The sequence below is a fragment of the Diospyros lotus genome, chromosome 1 (assembly GCF_014633365.1).
Source record: "Diospyros lotus cultivar Yz01 chromosome 1, ASM1463336v1, whole genome shotgun sequence".
In the NCBI taxonomy this organism is placed as follows: Eukaryota; Viridiplantae; Streptophyta; class Magnoliopsida; order Ericales; family Ebenaceae; genus Diospyros; species Diospyros lotus.
The window spans coordinates 41,452,684-41,468,231 of record NC_068338.1 but is presented as its reverse complement, the minus strand read 5'-3'; positions in this window follow the sequence as shown (position 1 = coordinate 41,468,231).

Genomic DNA, 15,548 nt, shown 5'->3' with positions numbered 1-15,548 from the left:
TCTAATTTCAAAATGGATAAAGTTGCAATCAATTCTTCTAACTCGCACCAAAATATCATGTGTAAGCATAATGTATTTGTTTGGTATTACACATCATGAATTAATATTAATTTTAATTCATACTCATAAATAAACTTGAAATTAAAGCACAAATTAATATTAATACATTGAAACTCCTAACTAGCTAAACATACTCATAAATAAAACATGATTAAGAAAAAAATATAAAATTATAATAATTACTTACACTTAAATTGGGAGACCTTATATAACAATCATCACTTATATATATCACTTAAATTGTAATTCTATTTAGTTAATATTTTTTAATTTTTTTTAATATAAATTTAAAATATATATACACATTAATAAATAATTAAATACAAAATAAAATTAACAACAACTATTTACCATTCAATTCTTAAATAAACTTAATAATTTCACTTCAAAAATTCACAAAACAAATATAAACCAATTCAATTTATTAACCCTCAAATTTTAATCAATTATTTCATTTTAACTTTCACAATATTCAAAAAATCACAATAAAAAAATAAATTAATTTTTTTATTTTTCACTTCAACAACCAAATCAACATCACCCCATCAAAAAAACATTAGCAAACAAAAAAAAATAATGTAGAAGAAATATACAAAAAATAAATATATATGTATGTACGTCTGTACATGCAAAAAGCCAAAATCACCGCCATAAGTGGTGATCGGCGACCACCATCGATCGAAAATTCCTATGATTAGAGTCTATCGTTAGAAACACCAAGTCAAGAAGTTTAAAATACACAAAAATAAACTAGATTTAACGGTTGAATTTTTGTAGATCTGATTTGTAATTTTCAGCCACTAACTTAAAAACGCACAGCCAATCATCACCGGCCACGGTGGCCGGTGGTTTTAGGCAATCAGAGACAACCACCCGACACCTTTATCTCCATCAACCAACATACCCAAAAACCAACAAGATCCAATGACCGAATCTCTATATATCTAAATCTAAACTTTCGACCAAACTCAATAAACACACTGTCAATCGTCACCAACCACTGTGCATGTACAACTAACCTCATACTGGTGCTAGTTTTTTTTGTTTTTTGTTTAATGTTGTAAGCACCCTCGCCCGAATACCCCAACCACCCGGACTACCCGAACGGGAGCACTTATGGAAGAAGAAAGAATGAGACACAAGATAAAGACCACCCTAGCATGCATACACAAAAATAAGAACAGCGGAAACGAAGCTAAATACATGCATGCACTACAGGTACCCCACTAGCACAGCGGTCACATGATAAATAAATAAAAACAGACTCCTGTGCCAATATACACGAGACTCGAGTGATGACCTGGCACAATACAAAATAATAGAGTAAATCATACTTAGACATCAGAGTTGATAAGGATTGATGGGACTGCCTGTACACTATACCGACTCTGCCGCTAAAAGATGACTCCCTTGCTATGGCCCACGCTGCCACTACCTAAAATGATGGAAAGCAAAGTGAGTCGAGAGACTCAACATGCATAAGGAAATAAAGGCTAAAGGCTGTATAAATCCAATAACTCTCCCCAGAATAATCCCCCAGGTACACACAAGTCATGAGACGCTACAACACAATAATATAACACAATAAAAGCACATACCAGTCCTTGGAGCCCACATAAGACACACGGCACCCAAGTCCCATACCAACCTGCCACTGCCCTGGAAGGCAACATAAATCTCCACAAACCTGCGCGTGTTGTCCCGGATCGGTACTCTTGTCACCCGTCCATGTCGGTACTCCCGACACCCGAGCCATAGGCTCCCTCATAACGGTACTCTCGTCCGAGAACTAATAACTACCAGTAGCCATGCAATGCACATAGAAATGCAATGACGTAGTGAGCATCAACGTGATACACTGGCGCCCATACATCCAGGCATCAGGCGATGCTCCGCTTACATAGTAAACCACACGCGATACATATGCCCGTGATGGATGCAACCTAACCAAGCTAGAATGTTTATGTCAAAGCATACTCAATAAATGAATATCCCAACATGCAACCCGTACCCATGTGCATATCAAATCATAAACGGTAATACAATGTATATAATCATGCAGTAAATCACATACCGGCAGAGCTAGTAAGTAGTGTCCGGCACCGATCAACGGCCAATGACTAGGAACATCCACCCGACGGTCCACATCAAGGCCGTACATTAGTCTACCCTAACGTCACTAAACAGTCAACCCCTGCCCCACTACTCGATAGCTCTAACTGAACCATAAATAAATCCGAGAAAATCATAAATAAACCCGCACGTCTAGGAACCTAGTCCTCAAGCTGGTTCAGTATCATTCCCAAAAGGAGTGGGGGCGGTACAAACCCCCATAAGCTCACAACGGATAAAATTCTAGAAATATCGGATTTAATTTAAATTAAAACAAATGAATAATAATTCAACAAATAAGGCTAGGTGCCGAATTAGAGTAAGGGAGAGGATAAAGTACAGGAAATCATATGGTCTTTCACGGGAATTAAAGATCATGAAGAGAGGGTTAAGAGCTTGCCTTTACACGGCCGTACCTTGCCTTTCTTGCACTCCCGCTGCAAAGTAAGACATTTAGTAGCGATTAATAAAACTGTGGCACACATTAATTAAATCTGACCGTGTAATATAAATAATTTAACCGTCTAAAATCCTATGTGGGCGCACCGTAAATAAAATCCTAATAAATTTTATATTTATTTTAAATTAAATCATGTCAATAATATCCTCAAATCATATAATTAATATATAATCATATTAACTTAATGCATCCGACTATACAAACATCATGCACATATCTCCACCAATATGCATACACGGCTAGGGCATTCCTTTTCTTTTCTTTTATCCTAATTTCATTGCACTCACACACTATGACATTCACACTCACACACTGTGTTTACATATATATATATATATATAGATATATAAATTGGCTCACGGCACACTCACTGCGACACAAACCCTCACAATCAAAATAATATACACACAGTCAGCTCATCCCTTGCATACAGTGCATTAGTATATATATATATATATATATATATACTTACACAACAAATTATTATACGCAACATAGCATAATTTTTCAAAATTAATAAAATTAAATTTTTAATTAAATTTTAACCGTACAAAACTATTTATACATAATCATTTACTTACCCGACTAATTAAATCGTAATAAAACTTGAATTAATGCTCAATTTCTCCCAATTTTCTCACCATTTCCAGCCTCCACGCGCCATTTTCTTCTTCCGGAAGCTCCCTGTCGCTTACTGTTTTGCTCCCAATTTAATCTAAATTTTAGCTTCAATTGAAGCAATTTATAGCAGCAAAATCAGCACACAAAAAATGACCAATTTGGCCTTAAAAAGCGTGCAAAACAGTGGACATGAGAGAGCAGCAACGTGGGCGCACCATCGCACGCCACGTGGCCGCAGCTGGCTGCCCACCGCCTTGCCCAAAACGACGCCGTTTTGGGCAAGGTTTGGCTGAAAAATCAGCCAAAACCCCCTCCAGCGCGCACGCGCCTACACGGTTTCGATCCCGCGTCCGCTCCCTGTGCCTCTCGCGCTGCACACATCCTTCAACCGTGTAGTGCCTTCAATTAAATTTAAAGTGACTTTCAGTCACTTTCTAACTTTTACACCAACACCTACAGTTTTCCATTAATTACACACACGCGCCCTCTTAATAATTTCCCTTACACCCGAATTTCCTTACATTGACATTTGCACCCCGAAATTCCAGAAATTCCACTAATTTAATTTATTTTTTCATTTTCATAAATACTCCCAATTAAATAATTATTTTTCCAAAATAACATAAATAAATATTTTTCTTAAATCTCCAAATACCCAAATAAATTAATATTTTCCTTATTTTCCTCAAGCCCACATAAATAAATACTTCCTCTTAAATTCTCAAATATTCAATAATGTCCTCAAATGCCAGTTTGAATAATTATTATTTATTTTCAAATCTTGAGATATTACAAATGTAATGCATGATGTGTGCACAAAATAAACTATATTTCTTTGCTTGATTTCGAAGTTACATGTGCCAAAAATAATTTCGATCATTATGTAAAAATATTTGATATAACTAGTAAATAAAAGATAACTAAAATATATCAAAATAGGTGTTTGCAACAAGTTTCTAAGGTGAACTTGTGGAAAACCTCTACGGAGTTTTTGATAGTGGAATCCAGGGCAGATTTGCCTTCTAAGGTGGACATGGACATAATAGATGTTGAACCACTATAATGGTGTACACGCATATTTTCTAACATAACGTACGTGAGCACCATCATGCATTACATTAAACAAAAATTACCCATCAAATACAACCACGTACATATCCATTGAAACCAAATTTGAATACGAAATCTAAGAATTTCGTAACTTTTTATCTTTAACAATAACACGAAGTATGATTCACCAAACCTAAGTAAGTAGTTATGTAAATCTTCAAGTTTAGAAATTAAAATCAATGTCTTTGAGTCCGTTGACTTGCTGAACTTTTGAAGCGAGCGAAAGAGTTGACGAGTAAAAGGGGCAAAACAGCTATCATGGTCTGTGGATGCGAGGAAAATTGGCAATGCTACATGAACAAATTGGGCACCCAACGTCTGTGGATGCGAGGAAAATTGGCAATGCTACATGAACAAATTGGGCACCCAACAGAACCCATGAAGAAAAAAAAAAAGTAAATGAAAGGTGGGCCCAACAACCATCTCAATGTTTCGAGAGGAAGGCAAGGCGGCAGCGACAATTGCTGGAGAAAGTGACACGGCTGCGCACGGGAGAGGAAGAGGATAGTTGTTGGAAAGGCAACGCGGCAGCGGGGGCGGGGAAAGGAAGTCGGCGGTTGCTGGAAAAGATGACACGATGGCTACAATCAGGGCCGGACCTTCCACGAGGCCTATGAGGTGGTTGCCTCAGGGCCCATAAAAAATTAACTATTTAGGGGCCCAAACCTCCCTCTTATAAGGGTTAACTACCCAGGCCCAGCCACCCACCCCATTCTCCTCTGCAAAGCTTCGCCCTACTCTTCTTCTTCTCTCGCTTTCGCTGCCTCTCTTACTCCGTCCGTCACTCCTGGATTTGCGTTCGCCCTCGCCTTTGCTTTCACCTCTTGCTGTTTCGTCGGACCGTCGCTCGTTGCCTCTCTCTCTTCTCGTTGTTCCGTCGCTAGTCGCCATTCGCTCTCTTGCTTCTTGCTGCTCAGTCGTTCGCTCGCCCTTGCCAACTCGCCTCACCCTCATGGCTGATGGTGGTGGTTTGCTCTTTGTTGCTCACTGTCTCTCTCTCACTCCTTGGCTTCGTTGCACTGCCTCTCTCTCTCCCTCTTGTTCTCGCCCTCGCTAGCTATATCTACATTTGCATTTGCTTCAAGCCTTCAAATTTCAGATCTCTTTCAGTCTTCAAATTTCATATCTACTTCAGCATTCAAATTTCAATGGTTAGTTGCTACGATTTGGGGCCCATTTTTACATTTCATCTTAGAGCCCCAAAATTTCAAGTACGGCATTGGCTGTGGTGAGAGATAGCTTATAGTTGTTGGAGAAGGCGATACAGCAGCTATGGCGAGAAGGAGTTAGCGGTTGTTGGAGAAGGTGATGCAGCGACTGTGGCGAGTAGGAGTCGATGATTACTGGAGAAGACGACCTGGAGAGCGAGAACAGAAGACCCAAAGATAGAGAGAGGGGTGGAGATGAAGACGGAGATGACGGCCTCGATGGCTACGGACAATGGATGCGAAAATGAGAAGGGAGAGAGATGAGGCAAGAAAGGAGGAAGGAGAGAGAGGGAGGGGGGGGGGGAGGAAGGATAAATAGAACATCGACAATCATTCAAAAAAATTGATATAAAATATCATGATATTTTAACACTAAAATATTGCGAGAAATTAGACTTCCCAACAAAGTTATCTACCAAGTTCAACGTGTAGCCTTGTCCTGCCATGCCGTCATTGTTTTCTAAGTCAAATATTATCTCAAGAGGATACTAAGTATCGCCAATCACAATTTTTACTCCATTCCATGCATTTCTTGTAAAATAAAAACATATAATAAGTATCACAATTTTTACCCCATTTATTTACGTAGAGATCAGATGGCAAACTAAGTAAGTATCAGACAAGAAATATAAGAAGAAAAGTGGATCCCATGCATGCTCCTAGTCCTAGCTAGCTAGCTGTCGTCATTCTGATAATGGAGACTTTTTAGAATTATAAATAAATTACAGTCAGCAAAATCAAAGGAGAAAAGAGAGTGCATCAGTGCCCTCAACCTCAACATCAACCCTCGACCAACGTACGTTGATTGGAATCCAAATTCGAAATCGACGCATTAATTAATTAATTAATTAATTGGTGTGGGACAAAAAATTCTAATTTTTATGTGCATGTGCCGTCGCCCATCAAAATACTAGAATAAATAACGACAATCAATCGCAACAGCAACTGTTTTTATGAGTAATACCATAATATTCTTGTATTTTTCTTTTAAAATAAAACTATCACCTGCGCCTGCACTGCACTGCACTGGATAGCTAGCTAAGCTAGGGTGGCAACCAAACCCATCAGATTAATTAATTAATATATACTCACACACACGCGCGATGATGCTAATTATTATTCTAAATATATATTATCTTTTTAATAATATTTATTTATTATGTTATATTTTATAAAATTAATTCCAATTATATATGTAGGCTTTTGAAGCCATAAACTGAAAATCTAGCAGGAGATGACGTAGCGCCATGAATTTCATTCATTTATAAAAGCAATGATTTCCAAAATTATTGGCACAGGAATCAGATCTGCACATGCACATGCCACTCCACTGTTGAAAATTATCTCTCTCTCTCTCTCTCTCTCTATATATATATATATATATTAATTTCAAATTTTAACCAATATAACTCTGTATTGAAGCCACTTTTCAAATTAAATGCTCCCAACGATAATGTTTGGATGAGAAAGTGATAAGTACTCAAAGTCTAAGAACAAAAGGACGACAAATTAAAATCTCGTAAAATATGTGAAATTTTATAAAAAAAAAATATTAAGAATTAAATTTTTGTAATAATATTTATTTTATGTAGAGATATAAATTTAATATTTTATTTTATGAGTATATAAAGTGTAACCTATCTAAATTTATCCGATCAGCCAATCCAAAAAAAAAGATCACCCATCCCTAAATTTAGTCCTCAAAATTAGAGATGACAAATGGACAGATCGGGTCGAATTTGGCCCACAAAAGAGGTTAGATAGGCCGAGTAATGAGAATTAAGGGCCCAATACGTTGTTATGGCCTTTAATAATCCGGTCAAAGTGGGCCGAACCAAACTATTTTGGTGAGTCACCCTCATTTTAGTAGATATTTTGGTGGGACATCTCTATTTTTGATGGATTGGATTAGGCTGGGTTGTGAGCCATAAAACATTGGCCGAGTCCGATTCATTTGCTACAGTATCGAGTTAGCCCGGACCATTTACTACAATATCGATCTAGGCTGGGTTGGGTTAGGAAGCAAGCTGATTAGGCGAGTTCATGACCGCGTGACTCATTTGATATCTCTATTAAAAATTCGAAATTTGAGTTATAAAAAAAAAAAAAAAAAAGTCTCGTGCAAGGACCACAAACGAGGATGGGGCTGTGGAGTTCATTAATTTATATTTATATTCATTATCAAATGCGTGCGTTGCTGTCATATCTGTATATATTAATTATTAATGTCACTACGACAAGCGACTTTGCTCACATAATGCCGCAGTGGTAAAGGAACCGTGAAGAAGCTACTGGTGTTTTAGATTTGTCTTGGTTTTTAATTGGTGGGGTCGGGAGTAGCAGCTACCTTAGCTAACTAGCCAGCCACTCAGCCAGCCAGGCAATCTACCAAAAATTCCATTTCAGCCACCCAATTTATTCTCTACACTCATATTTTAATATATTTAAAGTTTTTATATTTAACAAAATTATTTTTATCAAACCCACCCCCCCCCCCCCCCCCCCCCCCCGCCGCCCCCGACACACTTTCTCCTTGAAAACTGCTCCTCAGTCGCCACACGCAAAAACTCATTCGCACTGAAGATGGTACGACGGGGTGAAGATAAAAAAATTAATAAAAATATAATTATAGAGTAAAAAAATAATAGTGATGTATCTTAACATATACATAGACACATATATATATATATATACATATATATACAAAAATACATAATTAGCGGCGACCATATCTGTCGAGGGCAACCATCCTTGATGGCCTTATGAACCCTTGTCAGTGGGTATTGGTGCTCTCATTAAGCTCAAAAGCTCGAGTTGTAATTGTGATACCATATCTAATTTTAAGAGACAACCCACACTCACACAACTTACCATTGATTTTGCAGTTTTCTATTTCTTATGAAGCTCGTATTCGTTGCAAACACCACTCGACGATTCGAGTTGTTGAGGTTTGAGAATGTGTTTCAAGGATGTGGTTGTGTGCGATGGTAATAAAATAGGGTATTTTTTGAAAAATATTTACTACAAAGAGTAAAAGAGAAAAAATAAGTTTCTATTGACTACGTAAAACAAAAAAATTAACTGCAAATAGAATTTCTTGCAACCCACACATGCGGAGAGATACATACATGTATTTAGCTGCCTTACAAAACAAAAATTTAGGTAGTTGGTATTCTTTTTAAAACTTATGTCTCTTTTTTTAATTACAAATTTAGCATTTTTTTTTGTAACTCTTAATTTTTAATTTTTTTAACTAACTTTTTAAGTTAGTATTTGTTAAAAAGTGAAATTTAAAAATTATTCTGGACAAAAATAATTTTTATTGTGTTTATTAAGTTTATTTGACAATTTGCTGAAAAGAAGTCATGTAATTTTTTATCTAGAATTTTACAGATAAATTTATCTCTTTCCCTTCAAATAAATTTATCTGAGACTTTACAGATTATGAAAAATGAACTATATATCCCGTTTCATAAAAATACAATTCTCAATACATTCTAAAAAAATTTAATAAATAATTTGATAGAAATTTTAAAATATTTTTTAATTTTATCTTGATATTTTATATCTTAATTTAAAAAATATTTTAATACAATCTTACCTTACTTATTTTAACAAAAATTACCTAAATTAATACACCAAACAGTGACTACTTTTCATGAGCTAATTTTTAAAAAAACATTTCAGATCTAATAATATCAATGAGATTCATGTGCATAACTCATCTACTACTCTAATTACCGGTCTCAAAGGTATTAACTACTCCTATTACCAGATATTTGCATGATTGAATAAAGGAGTGTTACATCTTACATGCACGTCACAAACGAACGTTTGTACACAATTAATACATCAGGGAATCAATAATAATAATAATAATAGAGAATATACTAGATATAACTATTCTTGTACGTGTTGTAGTAATATAGAAAAAAATGATAGAATATAATTGAGAAAAGGTACAAAATAAGAAATTAAAATATATTAGGCAAGGCATTTTCAAAAAATTATCTTTAAAATAATAATTTTTCCACTAAGTACAAATAATTTGTCTAATCCCAACATACAATATTTAACTCAAGAAATCAAAATTGTATGGCTAAAAACTTAAATCCAACAATTGAGAATAATAAAAAATAAATTAGAGAGATAGTTGATAACAAGATAATGAAGAAATGTTGATATTTTTATATATCTTTGCATCCCAAATGCCTAAATTATTTATAAACAATGAATGGGTGCCTTCAATAGATATAAAAAAAAATTAAAGAACACAATTTATTTAAAAGATCATGTTTTTATCCATTAAAAAAGTCACGGCCCTTAAATTTAAAGACATGCCCTCAAATTAAAAATTACAATAATTCATTTTTTGATCGTTGCATTCTCAACGCTTAGACCAGAAGTCGACTTTTAGCAGTAAAAGTCAACTCTTATAGAGTTGACTATAGCAAATTTTTAATCGACCTTACAGAGAATCATTTATACAAAATTAGAATTAATCCAACTGAGAACTACTCTCTTGGACAATCAATTTCTATTTAATGACAACTGACATTTAAAAAATCACAAAATTATCAAAATTATTGTTATTAAATAATATTAATATATATTTACATATAACAATATGCAGTGGTTAGATGGTTTATATATTGAATGTGGTAAATTAATACACACACAGACATATATATTTACATTTAGGTGGGCAAGTAAATTGATTTTTATTTTTGAGTTATTACGCCAAATTAGTACTTATAATTAACGTAGAGATTAGGGATGGATGTGGCAGTACGTTACTGGGAAGGAATTTTGAGTTGATGACGAGAGAGGCCGACCATTCCCACTGCATACATCTACGTGGGCGACGTGGCTTTAATTCCCGCTGCAGATGCAGCGCTGCCTCGTCGCCAAGCGAATTAAGATTTCGAACGCACCAAGCAATTAATGCATTCTGCGTCAGGCTCAGAAGTCAGTCAAGTCAGGACCACAAAAATGACTGCAACAGCTTGGCGAAGCTACTCTCCGGCAACCTCATATCAATCTCTCATAAAACTCGCTCGAAAGGTGTACACGTTAATATCGTTTTTATTAAATAACTGTTAAAATTTTTAAAATACTGAAAATATCTTCTCAATTTCCAACTCTCTCCCATTTCTTCCAATTGAAAGAACCCTCCCTATCAATATGAAAAACCCAACTCATATCTAGCTAAATGGATCGAGTGGCTGGTAATGAACCAAGCTCAGCTTGACTCATTATAACGAGGTACACTCAAGCAGTGTTATATCTCTGAGATTTGAGATTTTGAAGTTTTGACTTGAAATATAAAAAATAAGTTATCGAATTATAAGTATACATTTAAATTTTATTTTTTATAATAAAATATAAAAAAAATACTCATACCATATGAGAATAAAATCAAAAATTTTCTAACTGATCAACTAAAAATTACTCTCTTTATAATTTTGGAGGCAAAAATATCAATCAAATTTAATTTTTAAACTTAAGTAATAATAAAATTAAACTTAATTTTTAAATTATAATCCAACAAATCAATAAAAATTCATAAATAAATTAGAGGTTAAAAATTGAGTTTAGTACACCAGAATAAATATTTGAAGTACTTACATATGTTTGGCCCAATAATAGAAAGTGTCACATGAGAATATATAATAATAAAATATAATTTTTCTATGCTTTACATGTTGCTCTACACTACATGTTCCTAAAGTTCTTTAATTCTTTTTATCAATGAACTCAACAGGAAATTTACTCTCAATACCTATCTATTGTGGGTGAATAATTTTTTTTTTCTTTTGCCAAATCAATGAATGCATAAAATCATGGTTACCCATTACTAGAGTTTCTAATTCACTAAAATATATTTACATATATTCTGTAAAAAATAACAAAAATGTAAATAACTCAAAAAGGAGATCTCACTAGCAGACCCCACCTCCGACCATCGTGGTCGGTGGTTTCCAGTGATCAGAGGCAACCACCCAACACCCTTATCCCCATCGACCAACATACTAAAAAACCAACAAGATCTAACGGCCGAATTTCTATAGATCTAAGATTAAACTTTTGGGCTAGCCAAAATCGTGTGTATATACGTATATATCATGTATCTATATTGAAAATAATTACTGATAAAACTAAAAGACTTATCTTCTTGTAAATCGAGACCACTTTTACAGTAAAAATACAGTCGAATTTAAGATTAGACGGTTGGATTTCAAAAAATCAATAATTTAGAGAGTTGTTCTTGAGAAAATGAAAGAAAGAAGAAAGAAAGGGAGAGAGTTTGCAAAAGAGATTGCTACATTCTACAGATTTATTTATTTTTTCGTGGGGGGAGAGATTTATATAGGGGCAAAATAGTCATTTTGAGACAAGGGCAAAATAATATATTTTTTTAAATTTATGAACCCCTAAATTGACATAATTATGGGCCATAAGACAATAGACTCTTTGATTTGTCTGTAGGGACGACCCACACTCAAGTCAACTCATTATTTATTTAGAACTAGGTTAATCTAATATTTTTTTACTTGCGACCCAAGTCCTCTAAGGACTCTAGCTCTTAGACTGGATTGAATTTTAATTTTATAAAAAAGTATAAAATTATAAATAATTTAATTTATTGATATTTAACTTGATAACTGTAATACTATAAAAATTAATATTGACAAAATAACTCCGACCCATAGGGACTCGACCCCACCCCACCTCCATTTGGACAAGGTCAAACGTTACTGACCAAGTCGGGGAGAGTTTAGGGAATCTTCAATTGGTTTTCAAACAAAGTTGAGGGAAAGATGATATTTAACATTCTCGTCCCACCCTTCTCTACTCCACTATTATATATATATATATATATATATATAATATTTTGTATTTATATAGTAAAATTTTATTAGTTTATAATTCTGTTAAGGTAAAGTATTAGGGTTCGAGGTTGGGGCTACGGTAGGATTGCCCACACCTGTCCCAACCTGCTACAATCACCATTCACAATGATAATTGATAAATTTTAAATAATTTATATCTTAAACACAATTTTATACATTTTTAAAATAAAATTTATATCTGATACATAAAAAAACATAATTACTTTAAAAAATTCTAAACATAAAAATATTATTATCTAAATACAATAATAAATTTATAACTACGACAACTGAGAGAAAGGAGAGAGGAGACGACCAAGGGTAGGAAAGTAATTTTGTAATTGGTGTGAGGGTATTTTAGTCATTTGCACAGAATGTATAGTCCAAGGTGTAGCTCTTTATATATAAGTAGTATTTTTTTTTATTTTAATTCACATGTTTATATGTTGTATTTTTATACTATATTAATGTGAATATATAATACATTAATTAATATATAAATATAATTAAAAATGTTACAAAATAATGTTTAAATAGGATTTAATAGTCTTCCATCCAATACATTTCCCAAACAAGGTTTTTAAAATCGTAAAAGAGTCTTTAATATGTAAAATCGTAAAATTGAATGCGATTCAACTTCAAAATCATAAAATCGTAAGGATTTTTGGTACAAAAAATTGTAAAATCGTACCTGTAAAATTGGGAGTTTAACAACCATGTTCCCAAGTACAAAGGTCAAAAAGTCAATTTTTTTTTGCTTAGGTTTTCTTTTGAACGAAAGAATCCATTATTACATGGAAATAAAAATAAAAAATATATATGATATAAAATAAAAAATGGAGAGATATTATTTTTTTTAAAAAATAAGAAATAAAAATGCAGAGGAATGTCTAAATAAAAAATTATATAGTTTTTTTTAATAAATATAATTTTTAATATAAAAATAGTTATTTAATCTACAAAATAAACATAAATCTTAATATATTTAAATAAATTTTGAAAAAATTAAAATTTTGAGTTAGAAGTGGAAAATATTTCATCTTTATTCGTGACTGAAAATATATTTTTAAATTAAAAATACGTTTTTAATATTTTCTTAGTATTACAAAACGATTACAAAAAGTTTTTAAAATTATGAAAGTAGTCCAGAAATATTTCTTGGTATTTTAAAAATGAAAACATTTTGAAAATGCTAAAACGGTACCCTACAGAAATTTTCGTACATCCTAAGACTTGGGTCTTCTACATATGTTTTTAAATAAGATTTTAAATAACTATAATATGAGAATATATATTGCTGGAAATATTAAAGGATAAGATTAGATTAAGAACGAATCAGTGCAACAGCTTAATGGCTTGAAAGTAAAACTTTGGTGAAATCAATTATTGTTTTTATTCAGCTTTACTTTCGTGGTGTGGATTTTTCATCTATCCAATTATTGTACCTCTTGGAAAAAAATCACAGCACATTAACAATCAGTCAACCACTGACATTAATGCCAATATATATATATATATATATTAAGGCTGAATCTAATAATTTTATTTTTTTAATTTTATAGTAATAAGTAAATATTTTATTTATTTTTTGAATTACTATTAGATTTTTCTAATTTTGTGGTGATTTTTAGATTTTTAAAATTTTAAATTATTTGTAATTTAATTATTATTATTTTATAAATTAACTTTATGTACATTCTTTAAAAGTAGCTAAGTGCTTATATTAAATCTATCTAATCTAATCGAATAATATTATTAAGTCTAATAATTTTTTATTTTACTTAAACTTTATACATCAAAGTAATACTTTGTATTCATAAATATTTAATACTATTAAAATAAATTACACTTATATAATCATTTAAAATATTGATACAAAGTATACCATCTACTTAATTAGTTGCACCTCTCACGTATTTTCAAGCCTAAAGTTTTGCCACAACACTTTCATTTCTTTTGGACAGTTTTTTCTCTTATTTTCTTGATTTTTTTTGTGTAAAATAACCATTTGTAAATAATAAACCTTTGTTCATTCAAACCACTATATGTGGATACTCAACGTGGAGTCATTTAAGCCATGCATAAGAACAACCAATTATTGCAAATATAGATAATAATATTACCATCAGCATAAAATCTACAACATTTGAAATTTAGCCTAACTCATCTATTATATTATTTTCCATCATTTTATTCTACAGATGTAAATCATCGGGTTAACGGGTAAGTGGTTAATGTATTATGCATTTTGGTTTGAATTTGAGTTTGTGACGAACTTCTATTGGTATATACCCATAGTTCTTTTAGCGCCTACTTTTAGAGTCATTTTCTTAGTTTGGTTGATATACAAATAATTTATACTATTTTTGCCCCGACTGTCTAGTTAGACTATTAACAATCAATCAATAAGCCGTTCTACACAGGGCGTGAGAGGTTGACCGATTGGTTGACAAAGTTTGATCAAAATAACAAAAATACCTCCTACTCATTTGCAAAATTATTTTTCTTTTTTTTACATGGCCGCCTCTTCTTTCCTCTTTCTTCCCTTCCTATGGCAACATTTAGCAACCCTCTTCACCTAGTCGCATCACCTACGAAAAGGGAAGATGCAACGACGATCGATATGAGGTGAGGTAAAAAAGATTGCTGGAAATAAATATGGGATGGGGAGAGAGATGGGAGAGGAAAGATGAGATGACTATGGGTGAGAGGAAAGAGGAACAATTTTATAAATGGGTGAGAGACAATTTTTTGTCATTTTAATTAGATTTTGTCATCCAAAGTAGCAGTCTCCATCAACCACTGCCATTAATGCCAATATATATATATATATATATATATATCAAAAATCAAACACATTCATCCATTAGGAGCCCTTTGACGTCTAGAAGCCACTTGAGAAAAATCTTAACAAGACTTTTTCAGCGTCAGGTCGGCACAATTTCAAACAAACTAAATGTAAGGTAAGCAATTTGGCCCATTCTCTCTTTCCTGGAAATGAGGCAGGGCCAGCATAGCCAAAAATTCCAAATTGGCCGCTGACCAACAGCCATCTCTATATAAACGATGTTGAATACCATACGC